This window comes from Pristis pectinata, chromosome 10 (assembly GCF_009764475.1).
Source record: "Pristis pectinata isolate sPriPec2 chromosome 10, sPriPec2.1.pri, whole genome shotgun sequence".
Taxonomy (NCBI): Eukaryota; Metazoa; Chordata; class Chondrichthyes; order Rhinopristiformes; family Pristidae; genus Pristis; species Pristis pectinata.
In genome coordinates this window covers 64,047,320-64,064,569 of record NC_067414.1, presented here as the reverse complement: position 1 = coordinate 64,064,569, position 17,250 = coordinate 64,047,320, and the positions used below count along the sequence as shown (strand labels likewise).

General features: G+C 40.2%; 1 protein-coding gene across 5 annotated transcripts in view; it reads right to left on the bottom strand.

Moving 5' to 3' along the window:
- The window catches only part of LOC127574876 (tudor domain-containing protein 15-like), a 105,708-nt gene extending 97,249 nt beyond the window's left edge, over positions 1-8,459 (bottom strand). For 3 of the 5 annotated variants that reach the window (XR_007956968.1, XM_052024343.1, XM_052024348.1), the window contains exon 1: positions 7,350-7,470. The gene's annotated coding sequence lies outside the window, so the exon portion shown is untranslated. Of the gene's footprint in view, positions 1-6,506; positions 6,672-7,349; positions 7,471-8,202 lie in introns of those variants that run through there. The other 2 variants (XM_052024345.1, XM_052024344.1) reach the window with 2 other exon arrangements.
- Between the last annotated feature and the right edge of the window lie 8,791 nt (positions 8,460-17,250).

Genomic DNA, 17,250 nt, shown 5'->3' with positions numbered 1-17,250 from the left:
TGCCATCTGCAAAATGTACTGTAGTTGTTTGCCCAGACTATTCCAACAGCACCTCCCAAACCTAAGACCTTTACTACCAAAAAGGACAAAGGTAGTAAACGCATAGAAATATCATCCTTTCCAGATTGCACATTACCCTGATTTAGAAATATATTCCTTTTTTGTCAATGGATCTGAATCCTGAAACCAACTACCCAACAGCATTCTGGACTTATCTTCACCAGAGGGACTGTAGTGGTTCAGGGTAGTGGCTCACCACCACATTCTCAAGGGCAATCAAGAATGGGAACCATAGAACCATACCATAGAACCATACAGCACAAAACAGGCCCTTCACAGAAACTTAAAAAAACTTGAAACTAACTGGTGCATTCAGAAGCCATGCCTGCACCTCTTAAAGGGGAGGTGCTCAATGCCTACAATCAGATCAGAGCAAGCTTTTGCAGAGAACATTGGACTGGACATTTGATTTTCATATTCGCTCTGAACATATTTTTATAGTCAAGGGAGAGATACAGTGAGAAGTTCTCTGTCCCCAGTGGCCAAGAAAATGCTCCATTATCAAATGACAGCAGTTGTTCCTCATAACAGTGCCCTAGACCCAACTACTTTCAACTTCTTCATCAATAGCATTGTAAGGTCAGAAGTTAACTGATGATACCATTCACAACTTCTCACCAAATGAAGCAGTCCATGACCTGTAATATCCTGAAGGTGACTTCAAGGGACACAAGAAGATTTGATACAGGGAAAGATTTCCCCTTGACACTAAATCACTGAATCCACCACCGTAACTTATGGATTTAAAATTGAAGGTCATCATGACTGCTAACTTTTCTTCAACATTAAGTCTGTTGCTACAACAGCAGATCAGAACCTGTGCAACCTGTGATAAATGACTCAATTCCTTACCCCTCAACACTTCCCAACATCTACAAGCAATACTCTTGATTTGGTGGATGACTGCAGCTCAAACAGCACTCATGAAGTTCAAGCATCCAAGAGAACACAGCATGCTTTATTGGTATCCCATCTATCACCCTAATCATTCACTCACTCTACTGCTAGTATACAGTAGCCGCAGTGTGTGCCAGCTCCACCAATAGCACCTTCCAAACCTTGAGCCTCCACTGCCAAGGACAAGGGCAGCAGATGCATGGGAACACCATCACTTGCAAGTTCCACTCCAATTTTTTCACCACTTTGACTTGAGTAGAGAATTTAGGAATTAGTTGTAAATCCTAGAACTGCCCAACAGCACTGAGAATCTATTCTATATTGATAGCAGCAGTTTAATAGGCAACTTGGCATTTCCTTCTGAAAGTCAACAAAGATGGGAAATAATTTCTGGCTGTTACAGCAGTGGCCAGGTTCTGTAAATAACATAACAAAATAAATAACAAGAGGAAGACATTGTACTGGAGGTCAATGACAGGAATAAAGTCCCACAGTCATGGATGCAGTGCTACAGAAAACTTAATGGTCTTACAGTCAGGCTAAAGCAAGTGAATATACCATTAAATCCTACATCCCAACAAATACACCAATAGCCTTACACAACTCTGTGCTCAATGCTCCAATCACTCACCTGACAATTTCTATTAATTAAGACAACAATCAGCACTTCTACATAACCTACCTAATGTCCAATCCATTACACCCTCACATATTTACCATTACTCCAACACCCCCATGACCACATCTCACAGCTTCCAAAAGCTGCCAACTATTCAACCATGGCAGGCACATCACTCTGGCAAATTGAAAAGCACTCTGTCAAATCTCCTCCACACTTATACATACAGGTACAGCAACAGCTGATTGGAACAAGGCAAATAGATGTCCATTAACTCACTATTTTAAGGAGAAGGTGCTGGTACTTGCTGGCATGGTTGCCATGGGTGGCTGCCAATGTGGCCAGTGGTAGTGCATGGATCATGGAAGATGATAGTCTTCTCCTATCTAATACTTCTCACATGCTACCTTTTCCTTCATCCCCCTACCTCTTCCAATTTATTTTGAGCATGCACCTCTTAATACATACCCCTACCTCTGACCTTGGCTAGAATCAGTTGCTCGTTTGGTTGCAGGTACATGGAAAACAAAATACTCTATCCATCTCTGTAAATTCTTTTTTATTATAAGCACTTTATTAGTATAACCAATGTGGTAATCTTCAGTGTCTTAGGGAGGGAGATTGAAATTTGGTGTCAGAGCAAGGAGAGCTTATATTTCTGTTATTGTTTTACCTTGTATTACCTCAATGCACAGTTGTAATGAATTGATCTGTATGAACGGTATGCAAGACAAGTTTTTCACTGTATGTCGGTACATGAGACAGTAATAAACCAATTCACCAAATTCACACTACAAAACATTGGTTTTACTACACTTAGAGGCTTCCTCAAATGTACTTGCAAAGAGATTTTGAAATATAAGGTTTTTTTCTCTGTTCTTCATCTGTGGACTTCTTGAGAATGTTGATTTGCTCAACAAGATGCACCAGAATCTCCTTTCACATCTCCATCCAGAATGTGGTTGGAGGCAGCTCACCATTTGTCATGATGTGCCTGATTGAAACTACTTGCTATTGTCTTGCAGATGTGGAGCAATTCTCTGGTTGAACTGAACACTATGACATCTGCTTTCTTCACACAATTTTATTAATGTTTCCCTATCTATTAACCACAAAAAATGAAGCAGAAAGGTCTAGAAACTGTAATGCATGGGTATTGGTATTGGTATTGGTTTATTATTGTCACTTGTACCAAGGTACAGTGAAAAGCTTGTCTTACAAACCAATCGGACAGGTCAATTCATTACACAGTGCAGTTACATTGAGTTAGTACAAAGTGCATTGATGTAGTACAGGTAAAAACAGTAACAGTACAGAGTAAAGTGTCACAGCTACAGAGAAAGTGCAGTGCAATAAGGTGCAAGGTCACAACAAGGTAGATCGTGAGATCATAGTCCATCTCATTGTATAAGGGAACCGTTCAATAGTCTTTTCACAGTGGGGTAGAAGCTGTCCTTAAGTCTGGTGGTACGTGCCCTCAGGTTCCTGTACCTTCTACCCGATGGAAGAGGTATATGTGCACTCCAATAATCATTGCACAGTAAGGCAATGCAATGGCTATATCAATGTGGTAATGCCACTACGAGCTTTGAGGCACTATGAAATGGGCTTTTCAACAATTCATAAAGGAAGGAATGTAGGTTAAGAGAGTGGGATGTAGGATTGAGGGGAGTGGAAATAATAGGATGAATGGGGAGGGGCCCATTTGAAGTCTTCTGTGGGGGAGAATTGGGTCAGATCAGCAATCAGGTATGGCACTCAGGTAGTTTTTGGGGGCCAGCAATCAAGAATGAGCCCAAATTGTCAATCAGGATCAGGACAAGGGAGAGGAGGCAGTCAATTAGGCTCAAGGTCAGAAAGTAGATGGAGTGGATGCCGCTATCAGGGTCAGAGGGGATTGAAAAGCAAGGCATCAGCTGGCTCGGGTACTGATGCTTGGGCTGGTCAGTGTCTGGGGGTGTCTGGGCCTAGGAGATAGGTGGGTATGAGCATTGCATGAGCAAGATAAGTATGGAGTTATCTCAATGGTGTCCTGCTCAGACACATCACTATGAAAATATGATTGTCAAAGGCACATCCAACAATACATGCTCCCAATATAACATGGGCTAATTTCTCCAGCAACATTCTAAAGTATTGAAGCAAGAGGAACTTTGACACTTGATGTCTACCTGACACTGAATCATCTCAGACACTCAAATGTGGCTCACATTTTGAAGCACACAGTTGAATTTCCAGTCTCTGGGAAAATGACCTGGAAATACTAAACTTCACACTTCATTTGGTTCAAAGTTTATTTTCAGCTGCACAGCACTAAAACAAACATCACCACACAATTTCAATTCTAGACTAGACTGTGCGCAGAAAAACACTCAAAAAATGTTTTTCATCTAATAATTTTACTAACAAATACACAAAATAGTTAAAATACAGACAATATACTCCAGAGATGAATAATAAAATAATGGGTTGGGCATTTATTCATAAAACTCAAAAATAAATGGTGCTGTGTCATTGAAAATTGGCTCAACCTGGAATATAAAAATGTTGTGCCTCTTCTAGGTGCCTTAGTGCCAGTCAGGGTTTTCAGCAGGGGTTTTGTTCTCCCTAGTACTTGTTTTCTGGTGTAAAACTTCCACAAAAGATGTTAACAGTCGTACAGCACAAAATTTCTATCTCCAATAAGATTTTCAACCTCATTGGTCCAGAACACTTATTTACAGAACATCCAAGTTTTAATATCTGAGGTTCAAACTCTATTCTCTGGCATCACTGTGAGCTGTGAGCTCCAGCAAATTCAATTACAATCTCACATGTGCATTTCAACTGCTCTGCCCATGGAAGTCAAGATCACAGCATCTGTCAGCCTCTTAATTTCACATCATTCCAGGCTGCTGCTGTTGATCACTGCACATCTCTTCATTTGCTGCTCACTGCTGCATTGGAGAGGACACCCAAACTTCACACTCAAGGACACGAGATTTAATTTACTTTTCCTTCAGCCCAATAGTAGATTCACTAAACATTCATGGAATGGAGTCCACAAAGCACCCACTAGTATGAGTTAGATTGCTCATTTTTTGCCCTGATCCTCCACCTTGCCTTTTTTGAGGCATTACAAATATATCTAAACAATATTTAGATATACACTTTGACTGGGTAATTAGGTTGAGTGTGGTTGGAAAATCAAATAAAATATTCAAATTCTTTATCATACTGAAAAACCAACAATTTTCCTCCATGAACCTCTGGGATAATAAGATTCAAATCCATCTCAAATTATCCAAAGGTATTTTCTCTACGTGCCTTATCAAGGCCATTGTTTCTGCATTCAGCTTCAGAAACATCATTTGGTAGTACAGTCTTTCCAATGCTAATGGTAAAGAATTTTACAGCCATAGTAAAGTAAGTGAATATGTCTGTCATTTGGACTTGATCTCCCTTGGAACTGGGGCATTAATTTTTTCCCTGTAGTTTCTGCCACAGGTGAGCAGACAGAGCTCCAAGGAATTTCTTAGATGTAATATAGTAAACTTAAAATATTATAAACTTAAAAAACACATGTATTGTAGAGGCATCTATGCTGGGTATAGGAAGATTGGTCTCACTAAATTTTATGAGGAAAGGCTTCCTCTTTCATTTTCCAATTCTTCATGAACATGGAGAATCTTTATGAGGTTAAATCTGTAATTCTGTTTGTACTGGGGGCCATCAAATTAGATGATCAAGCAACCCTTAACTGGTTTTGGCGTCCCTTTAAAAGGAAAGTTATTAACTTTGTGCCTTTCACTGAACATGGAGGAAGGGACAGTATTAGGAGATAAGGCCCTTCAAATCTGCTTCTTCATGGAAGAGATGTTTAAGTGTCTTGGATAGCACAAACTTTGTTTTAACTCGAAAGAGTGGCACTATTAAGTGTCAAAATCACCCATCTGTTGAAACATGCAGGGCAGAGTCTCTCATATTTGGCATTCTTCAAACAGTATTAGTGTTTCAGATCAATGATCTTTCTGCTGTAAGGTGATTGAATTGACCTGAAATATTAACTCTGTCTCTCTCTTCACAGATGCTGTTAATATTTTCAGTATTAATAATATGCACTTACTCTTTGTCTCAAAAAGCCATGGGCTAAATATCAGTGTTCCTTTCCTACTACAAAGGTGAGTCAATGTAGGAAAGATAATAAATTCAAGATAGTTACCCAGATAAATCATTTTCACAGATTTGTAGCCAAAAGAAGGGCATGGTCATCTCCTGCTGTTCATTGTTGGCCCAGAACTTGCCTTAGTTGCCAGGAGAACAAGTTAACGATGAAGGTGGAGAAGGGCTGCACAGCCTAAATGGTCCCCTGATGTTGCAAAGCAACATGGGACCTCTTTGGATGACACACAATAATATCAAAAATCACATATATATGTTCATAAACCACCAAACTATTTAGGAGATGATGCTCATGCAATTGAGAGCAGGGAAAAGTGCCCCCAATAATGAAGCAATTTCCTCATTAATACCTTGGACCTTGTCATCTGGTAAATTTGCTATGGTACTCTCCTATTAACAATCTCACCAATCTACTAGGAGAGAATTAACTGAATTTCCTTAGCTAAGGGTAATGCTAACTATCAGATTTGTAAAGATTTGTACTGCAAGGTGGAGATCCCACAGTGGCCTGAATTTGCATATATGTAGTATTTGTATTACAATGAAACATGCCGGGGAAATAACAAGTATCAGCAGTATCAGTACTACTGATACCTGGAAACTTAGCAGTATCAGTAAAAACATTCATACAGCAAGCTTAATGATATAATAGGGAAAATGAGCAGATGTGTGATAGAAATGGTTAGTTTAACAAACATTTTAAGAAGATAGAGAAGTAATGAAATAGAGATGTCTAGAAATGAATTTCAAAGCAGATAAAAAGAAATACTTGATGTTACTGTGGCCTCCATGTCCCAATCCTTGACATTGTCTGGAAGTTGGTCCACAGCTGATGACATAGCCTGGTTATGATCTTTGCTGTGAAATGCGGCAATGAAACAGGATTCCGTTCTTATGGGTCACATCACTTATAACTGACACACCCAGTTATGACCTGCAAGAACAGGTTTTCAGATATTGATGGGATATTGGACATGGAGAACTTAGGAGAGTTACTGAAAAGCAAAAAATAAACTGCAGATGCTGGAGATCTGAAACAAAAACAGAAACTGCTGGAAATACTCAGCAAGTCAGGTGGCATCTGTGGAAAGAGAAACAGGGTAAAAGTTTCAGGTTAACGACAAATGTTAAGCACTTTTCTCTTTCTATAGATGCTACCTGACCTGCTGAATGTTTCCAGCATTTTCTATTTCTTTTTGTTTAAGTAAAATTATTACTTCCTTCCTTGGACGAAATGTATAATTAAACCCAAAATCTTCAAAACTTATTGCTCTGGAAAATATGTGGCATTATATCCATTTTACAGACACTGAATGCTCAATGTGATGGTGATATATGCAGTGATCCCATATCAAAAGTAAGCCTTTCCCTGTATTGCTAAAGACTCCTGCAGATGTGACCAGAGTTTAGTGTGTGCAACAAGTGTCAAATACTATTCACATGCAGATTGGAGACTTGAATCCTGTTTGTAGCATCCTTTCTGAAATTTGTTTCTGGCTGCCTGCAATACTGTATGTATTTTGCATGCTGCCAACAATATTCTCAGACACTTTGCAGGCAAACTACTGAAGGCTTATTTCAAAAAAGGGAAGCTTAAAATATTTTTACTTACCTTATATTGTTGGGAGAAGCTGACTTATTCCATCTGGCTCTGCATTAGATTTGCAGACTTTGCCAGCATCTGCTTACACCTCCCTGACTGCTTCTAACCCCATTCCCCACCAGATTCATCTCATAAGGAAACTTGTTTTTCTTCCTCTTCTTATATTCATTCACTGAGATCACAGATCCTTCCGCAGGTGGACACAGAGCATTGGTTGAATGAATGTTGCTGGCAGGAGTGATTGGCAGTCAGAAAGACCTGGGACTGTGATGCACATCCTCCTTCTGTAACCACAGAAACCTTGCTATTTACTGGGGAAGCTAGGCTGGGCTGTAACCAGAGACTGAAACTCTCCAATAATAATAAAAAAAATAAGGCTGGAGGACTGATTTTCTGGGTCCTGTCACCAATCTCATTAGGCACAAGTCGAATATGTTTCACTGGGATTATACCAAACTTGGGCACAATTCAGCTTCAGTTGGCAAAAAAAATTGTCATTTAGTTTAATTATTTCTGTAAGTTAAACACTCACCCACTTCTAAACCTATGGTCAGTAATTATAATAATTCCTTTCAAATTATTTCTCAATATGAGACAATCTATTGCACCAGATCATGTATAACTTGGTTGCTTTGACACTCTGATTTATTCTCATGCAGCAAAGCCATGAAGCTGTCAACTTAGTTATTCCGAAGATATTTTTCAGGTAATTGTTAGAAAAAATAAGAACTTAAAATAATTGATATAGTTAAAAGCAATGTCAATTAATTACAATTAATTTTATATACAAATACGACACTGAATACTTTGCTATATCAACCTACACCAAACTACCATTTTTCTTGCGGCATAATTTACTTACCAAGTAACTGAGTTAGAACTGACTTAAATGAAAATTTAACCATTGGTCTTCTATTCTTCATAAGAAGCAGTTGAATATATCACACAGAGCAACAAATTCTTCCAGCTAATCTACACAGATCTGTACACAGCTGAATCTCTTAGCTTTATAAATTTACATAGATGGATAGATCGTTTTTCAGAAAAATATTTCATTTGAATGCAACTATAACCTGCAATCGCAAGAACCAGTTGTTTTTTTTGTATAACTGCAATCAGTTTTAGATCAACTTCGTGAGTTGAAGAAGCAAAGAATGCAGCGCCTTTGTTTGACGAGTGAATTTTTGAATCAATGCTTGGGCTAAATTTTAACTCAGCCACAATGACATATGTGAGGCTTGCATCATCACAAATGTGTTTTGGTCCCCAGTGCTATGCATAAACAGAATTTTCAGTCAGCACAACCACTGAGGTATTTAGACATCTCCCTGGTTTTTCTCCACTTGCTTTTGTTACAAATTTGATTTCTTCTTATTGGGTATCTCTTTCTAAGCACAACTAAGATTCCTTGCATATTGTCCTGTAATGTTCGTATGCATAGTTGGATAACCCAGAGACCTAAATCTTGGGATCTCATAACAATTTCCGTATCGTTTTGCATGGGTCCTGTATGCCTTTTTAAAGATGGACCAAGAAAATTCAAAATGAAAACAGATATAAATCATTGAAAAATTTCCCTTCACAGCTTCGGATGCTGTGAAGACCAATGATTTGAGACAATGCAATCAGTAGTCACTAGCTTGACTTAAGCAAATTGGGGGAGAAATTGATTAACCCCTGTAAATTGATATATGATTAACCCATGCTTGTTCATTGTGTTCCCAGCAGCTTGTTAATCTCTTACTGCTGGTTGTCTTAAATAATTGTTTAACTATCCAGCTATAACTATACAGCTCATTGACTGCATACATCAATCAGGGCTTGGTGTTGTGAGTATCTGGAACTGCTTACAAAGTCAAGATACAAGAAGTGCTGAGACTTCATTTGAAAACTGAACATGCACTGTGATACTAAACATGAATGCCCAAGTGCTTGCTAGAATGTCTAAACAAGAGAACAAGCACTGAGGTTTCCAGATAACGCCACTAGAAGAGACAGAATGGAGAGGTATCTTCATTCTGACATGGGGGAGCAGTGGGATGGGATAAAAGACCCTCAAGGCCAGATGCTTAGATGTCTGCCTCAACAGTTAGTATTGGAAGTCAGTGCCAGGAATGTTGGTTGGATAATTTGAAGCAGTGTAGAAAGAAATAGATTTCACAAGGTGAATAATCTCAAATGTATTGGTAGGTCCGACCAATTGCCACCAGTCTCATCTGCCATTCAATTCATTGTATCCCCATCACCCATCACTATAAATCAGTCCTGAACTCTTCAAGTAGCTCATACTCACCATTCTTAACTGTTACAACATGCACCAACAACATGCTGCTCATCTACATTCATGGCTAATTAACCAGAACTGTTATCATACCCAAATATATTACAGGACACACACTGGCATGTTTCTTTTTCTGGCAAGGAAAGGAAGCCCTTCACCAGAGGCAGCAGCAAAGCATGGGAGGAAATGTGCCTGCATATTTAGATCCCCATGGAGGAAATAAGTTGGTCATTATGAGAGGAGGCATTATGGATTCTGTGGCTTCTGGTGAAGTTTTGCATTTGACTTCTGCATCTCTGATCCTCACTCTCTCACCCTACTTCTCCCCCATCTCACAACTTCTTTTGACTTAGAGCTGCAGTGTGCATTTACTTTCTCTTTCCCCTTACTATAACCCAACTCTGCTTCTCTTTTTGTTTTAGTGAGTCAAAAATTGCACCTACCCAGAAAAATGAAGAGGTGTAGACAATGATGGTGAAGAGGTGCCATTCCTCAATCTTAAAGTTACAGCAGCCATGATCTACAATACCTTAATTACTTTTCTTAGAGACTACATTTGAGGAGGTATCTGCACATATTGAGATACTGAGCACAAGTATGCAGGAGCCAGGATGAGAGGAAAGATTACAGATTTCAGTTTGTCAAAGAGTGAGGCCACATTCTAATATTTGGATGTACAGAATTACTTGGCAGTGGGGAAAAACTCCCAGATATCCTTTGATCGAGAAACATGAAGGAATCTCATTTGGGATAGGATTTGAGTCTGGGTCATGGCAAAGGATTTTGCACAGGCCTTAGAGACCCTCCTTTCCCGGATGCGTCAGGTGGTGGCTTCACTCAGCCCACCTGAGGAACTCGCTGTGATCCAGCATCTGATTGGCTTCCACTGAAGCACCAACAGCTAACTGAGTACTGCAGTGGGACCTCTGCCTTGCAAGGTCAGCATGTGCCGTCATGTTGAAAGGAGCTTCCAGGTCATCACTGCAGTTTCTCCTCGAGCAGATCAACAGGATTGTCCAGCACTACCCCAGAAATATAGAGGTGGGTCCGTGAAGCAAGTCAACAACAATAACAGCTTGTGTGCTCCCATGCCTGCTACTCCACCAGTGGCCTTGCTATTGCCTGTCAGCCTGTCAATCCAGAATGAAATGATGCAGTATGAAGCTGGACCCTCTTAACCTCTGACTGGGATGAGGTCACCCTCAGCTGGACAGCAGTGACGTTCCACCAACCATGCTGCATCCAATGGGCATCAACTCTGAAGACCAATAGGACAGGCAAAAATACACAAATAAATAGTTCTAATGGAAAGAATAGGGATTATTAGTTTACCTTTTCAGGCATTACATCATGAATGAGTTTGTAGATCATGTCTGGAATAGGCATTTCCTGGTCATGACTTTTATGCTGTCAGAATGAGAACAGTGTGATGGTCAGTAGTGAAGGAAAGCTTCTGCATGCAATTTTTAATCAGATCTTAGTACAAAGGCCTGCCACCTATAGCTCCTGTTTATTGGATAGGTCCTTGGATAGAAGCAATGGGGTTTCATTGCAATCTAATTTGCATGCAGTCGTATGTTATTTCTTTCACTAATTCCAGTGGAAAACTTAAGGTAGTACAAAATGGGTGGATGCAGAGAGAATCCAGGATCTGTTCTATATTCCAAACAACTTGCCCAATTCACTTCCTTTCCATCATCACATTTGACTTTTGGATCCCATGTCTATGTTACTTTGTGTGGAAAAGAACTTATCCTAGGATAAAATTTCCAGAAGGTTCTCCCAATTTCAGAAGAAGTTCAATGGAAACCCTTGAGAAATGGTAGTTCACTCTATTTTTCTGAACTTGCCACCAATGCTTCACTAAAATTAAAGTGAGAGTTTGGGGAAATCTGACCTCTGAGCAAGAAAAACAATATTCAACTGGCTAACTAACAGCCTAATCAATCAGGATCTGAAGAAATATAGACACAAGGGATATATGGTTATTTTACAAAGCAGGCAGGCAAAAACTAGAAATATCAAGTTATTATCTTTAAATTAAGCCTGGGGACAAAGGGCAGACAAACCAACAACAGGATTCTGGCCTCTGCCACAGTTTTTTTCCTCATTCTTTTGGCTTTGTTGTTGTTTTTCTGCCTGGATAATAACAAATCAGTACTTTGACATGCAAAGACAGACTCCCATGTTGGCACAATGATTCAATTACCTGTAATGTGGCCTTTGAATCCTGCTGTTAGTCCACCACAATTTATCAGATTTTGTTTCGCAACCACAGTATGGGAACTAGATACCACTAGCTGGAAGTTGCATGGTTCTCAATGTGCAGAGAAGCAGTTCAATGGAACCTTAATGAATTGTACTATGGAGTAGTTCCATGAGTTTTTTCCTCATATATATTAAATTTTTTACCCAAGTCACAGGGGCAAAAATACGTTGTTCCTCTCAAGATGAAACATTTATGATGCAAAGTTGCATGAAAGCATAAATTGGTAAGTGACCACACCTACCAGTTAATTTACAATGTTGACTAATGAATCCACCGCCTTTGACGCCCCTGGCTGTCTACTGGGACCAACACTGCTAAAATTCTATTATTTAGATCTTGTTAATCAGTCTCAATCTATCTGTTGTCAATCAGCTTGCAATCTCTCAAAATAACTTTTCAAATAAATAAATCTCAAAATAAGACAATACCAGTTCAAAATAGAGTCCCAGATCAGCTGTCAGTTGTGGCAGTGCTTACATGCTACAAGGGGCTACAAGATGAAGTCGGGCAGCATAGTCAACAACAGTGCATCCCTTCCTGATGAGTTTAACGTATTATATGCACATTTTGAACAGAAGGGGATTGGTTTATCACCACCCACCCTGACAGCCTCCAATGCAACTGAACCCATGGGCAACGTTGAGGATGTAGGATCAGTCTTCCTGAGAGTGGACCCGAGGAAAGCATCTGGCCTGGTCCCTGGCCATATGCTCAGATATTGTGCTGATCAGCTGGCAGGGGTATTTGCAGATGTATTTAACCTCTCCCTGCTTCAATCTGAGGTTCCTACCTGTTTTAAGAAGACCACTATCATCTCGGTACCTCAGAGAAACAAGGTAACATGCCTGAATGACTACTACCAGGTGGCTCTGACATCCACCATCATAAAGTTCTTTGAGAGGCTGGTCATGGCACACATCAACTCCAGCCTCCTGGAAAACCTGGACCCACTGCAATTTGCCTACAGCTGAAACAGGTCTACAGTGGATGCCATCTCCCTGGCCCTATACTCATCTCTGGAGCATCTGGACAGTAAAGACACTTGTGTTAGACTATTGTTTATTGACTACAGCTCCACCTTCAATACTATAATCCCAAGCAAACTCATCACCAAACTCCGAGACCTAGGACTCAACACCTCCCTCTGCAACTTCATGCTTGACTTTCTGAGCAAAAGACCGCAATCAGTGAGGATAGGCAGCAACACCTCTGGCATGATTATTCTCAACACTGGTGCCCCACAAGGGTGCGTCCTCAGCCCTCTACTCTACTCTCTATATATTCATGACTGCGTGGCCAGATTCTGCTCTAACTCCATCTACACATTTGCAAATGATACCACCATAGTGGGCAGTATCTCAAATAATGATGAGTCAGAGTACAGGAAGGAGATAGAGATCTTAGTGACCTGGTGTCGTGACAATAACCTTTCCCTCAGTGTCAGCAAAACAAAAGAGCTGGTCAGTGACTTCAGGAAAGGGGGCGGTGTACATGCAATGGTGCTGAGGTCGAGAGGATTGACAGCTTCAAGTTCCTAGGAGTGAACATCACCAATAGCTTGTCCTGGTCCAACCACGTAGATGCCATGGCCAAAAAAGCTCACCAGCGCCTCTACTTCCTCAGGAGGCTAAAGAACTTTGGCATTTCCCCTTTGAAACTCACCAACTTTTATTGATGCACCATAGAAAGCATCTTATCTGGATGCATCACAGTTTGCTATGGCAATTGCTCTGCCCAGGACCACAAGAAACTGCAGAGAGTTGTGGACACAGCCTAGCACATCACAGAAACCAGCCTCCCATCCATGGACTCTGTCTATACCTCTCACTGCCTTGGTGAAGCAGCCAGCATAATCAAAGACCCCACCCACCTGGGTCATTCTCTCTTCTCCCTTCTCCCATCAGGCAGAAGATACAGGAGGCTGAGGGCACATACCACCAGGCTCAAGGACAGCTTCTAACCCACTGTTATAAGACTATTGAATGGTTCCCTTATACGATGAGATGGACTCTTGACCTCACAATCTAACTTGTTATGACCTTGCACCTTACTGTCTACCTGCACTGCACTTCCTCTGTAGCTGTGACACTTTATTCTATATTGTTATTGTTTTTACCCTGTACTACCTCAGCCGTACCTCAATGTACTGTGTAATGGATTGATCTGTCTGAACGTTATGCAAGACAAGTTTTTCACTGTACCTTGGTACAAGTGACAATAATAAACCAATACCAATAAATTCAAATAAAAACTGTTCTGTTCTTATGCAGTTAGTTCCTTCAAAAGGTTGAATTCTCAATCCAGACTGAGGCTGTTAGTTCTCAGAAGCAAGCAAGAAAATCACTAAAGTCATCCTGGAACAAAATTCTTCCAGCTGTTTTCAAAGCAGCACTGATTTATCATAAAACAGGATCATAGCCACAGCCAATGCAGTTTGGCCCATTGAGCCTACACACACTCTTTGGAGTGTGTCAGTAACATTCTCCATCTCCTTCCCCACATACCTGCAGCTTTGCTTTCCCTCAAGTGTTTCTCAAATTCTCTTTTAAAAGCTAGTACTTAATCCTGAATCCCCCTTTCACAAAGGGACACAATGTTCTACACAACTCTCCCAATAGTTTACAGCAGCCTAGAAATTTTATTATGCATCCACTCCCATCTCTTCAACCAGATCATTCTCTGCTAGCATGCTTCCTTCATTGATCAACACTCCCTCAACCATGCATGAATCCAACCTGTAAGGCTTTGATCACTCACACAAAGACCTGACTCTCCATCCCTTTAATAACCATGTACTTTCCCCCACCCGCTCCTCAGCAACCCATAGAACGGTCCAAGACCTCTGTGCAGAGGAAAGGCCTTGTATGTATTAACCCATAATGACTAAACTATTGGGTATAAAGCCCTTGAAAAATATAATTTGCCTGCTGCATTGTCGCAGACAAATACAGCATTCAATGCCCATCCTTAATTGTTCTTGAGAAGGTGGTGGTGCTTTTTTGAAACACTGCAGCTCTTCTGGTAAAGGTACTCCCACAATAGGTGTCCCTTTGTGTAGGCCATTCTTGTCATTCATGATGGTAAAGACTGCAGTTTTGAGAGGAGTTTCAGAGCACCTATTGCAGGTAACTACACACCATTTTGTAGATGGTATCCACTGCAACCACAGTGCACGGATGGCAGAAGACATGAATGTTTAAGACGATTGATGGGGTGCCAATCAAGCAGGCTGCTATTTCCTGGACAGTGTCAAGTTCCTAATGTGTTGTGGGAAGAGCACTCATTGCCAGCAAGTGAAGGGCATTCCATCACACTCGCGATTTGTGCTTTTTAAAAGCTTTGGAGTGTCAGGAAATCATCTGCTCCTGTAGCCACTGGCTGATGAAGTTGGGAGTTTCTGGTCACAGGTGCTCCCTAAGATATGGTGGTGGAGGACTTGGCAAAGATAATGCTAGATGATCAGTTCCTCTGTAAGGAAGCTGAACAACTTCTTGACAGAGAACTGCATTTTCAGTTAGATAAGGAAAACCACTGGAAGACTCGTATAATGAAATTTATATAACACTGTTATCCCCTAGAAATTGTTTGAGTACTTTTCAATATTTCCTTGAAAAGTTTTAATTCATATACATGAAAATACCAAGCAACGTTATTCTTTATAAAATTTCACAGTTCAGCTTAGCTGATTAATATTTAAAGACCAATTAATTTCTAATTACGAGCTGGCAAACTGCAGTGGCCTAGGGAGATTTAATGTCAGTTTTACTGCTGTGATGTTTTTAGTGAGAGTATATTAAAACTAAATTATGTATTTAGTTCATTATTACTGGCTAATCAGTTCAGCACTTAAAATCCAAAGTGCACAGTGTGCCCAAAATCGGAGAATGAATCCGAAGGAGAATAATCTGGAAAATGTGAACGCCATTTTCAGAAAATATTCTTTCTTTCTTCAGTCTTAAAATAGGATCCATCACCTGGTGAGGTATTCTGGACCGTGATTTGAATTGTTTGAACACTCTTCAAACTAAATCACATTTATTATAATTAATAGAAACTGAAGACATCCACTTCCGAAAACTTCCCAAAACACTGGATGAACTGGCAGGGCCGATAGCAGAGATTGCAGTTTGTGTAATCCCACAAGATGTCCTAGACTGGAAGTTTATCCCTGGCACAAATGCACCAGCACATTTTATTCTGCCTCCAAAAATCAATTCCACTGAAGACAATAAAACTGAATTTCAGAGGCTGAGTTGCACTCCTATATCAATATTTTATCAAAGCTGACTGAGAATGAGCTTCTAGTAAATTTGTTGTTAATTTCTAGAAAAAGCAAAAATTGCATATATGTATCTTAATGTTAGAACAATACTGGTTGATTTATATAGCATTCAATCTACTGGTTTCAACAGACCAGAAGAAAAGGTAGAATTGTCAGCTTTAGAGCTTTTGTGAAATAATCTGGTTAAGTAAAACTATTGGTTGTTGGTATATAGGAGACACCAGCAAATAACTGCAAATGTTTTGGCAATTGTGCTACCACAATGGAGATATGTAGGAAATCCCAGGAATTTTACCAAGTGACAATGATAGGCATCCTAGGAGGTGCTGTATTTCTTGGAAATATTGAGACTCCCATGATAATTGCTGATTTATCCTTCTCATGAGTAGATGTAATGGGGTAGAGAACTGTCAAAGTATCTTGGGTAGTTGGTGCAGAACATCCTGGAAGAGGTGTACATTACTCTTGAAATATTTAAATATTCTGTCCTGGATGGGAATGAGCTTCACAAATGTTGTTTTGGCTGCACTCATCTGGGGAAGCTGTTGCTATTCTATTGAATCAAAATCAGAAAACAACAGATGCTGGAAATCTGAAAACAGAAAATGCTGAATTCTTTTTGATGAAGGGTCTTCTTTGTGAAATATTAACTGTTTCTCTTTCCATAGAGGCTGCCTGACCTGCTGAGCATTTCTAGCACCTTCTGCTCTTATTCTATTGAAGTCTGGACTTGTAGATGATAGAGTAGATTTGAAGAGATGGCGGGGGAGAGAAGTTGACAGGTTTGAGCTACTTCATGATGCACAGTTTCCCCTGTAGTCACTCCTAATCCCACTAATCCTTAATATTAATATCCCTCACCCCTCCCAACAACATCACCTTGCAACCAACTGTACTCTGGGCCGTGTCTCTGTGCTGAAGAGCCAGATAGAAATGTAAGCTTGCAGGCTATAAAAGACTATGAGCAAGAAAGAGGAAGTCATATCTATGTACACACCAAAAGGTCCATAGGAATAAAGATTTCTAGGTTTTTAGATTGAAGAAGTTGCAAATTGCTCACAGGCTGGAGTTGGAGATG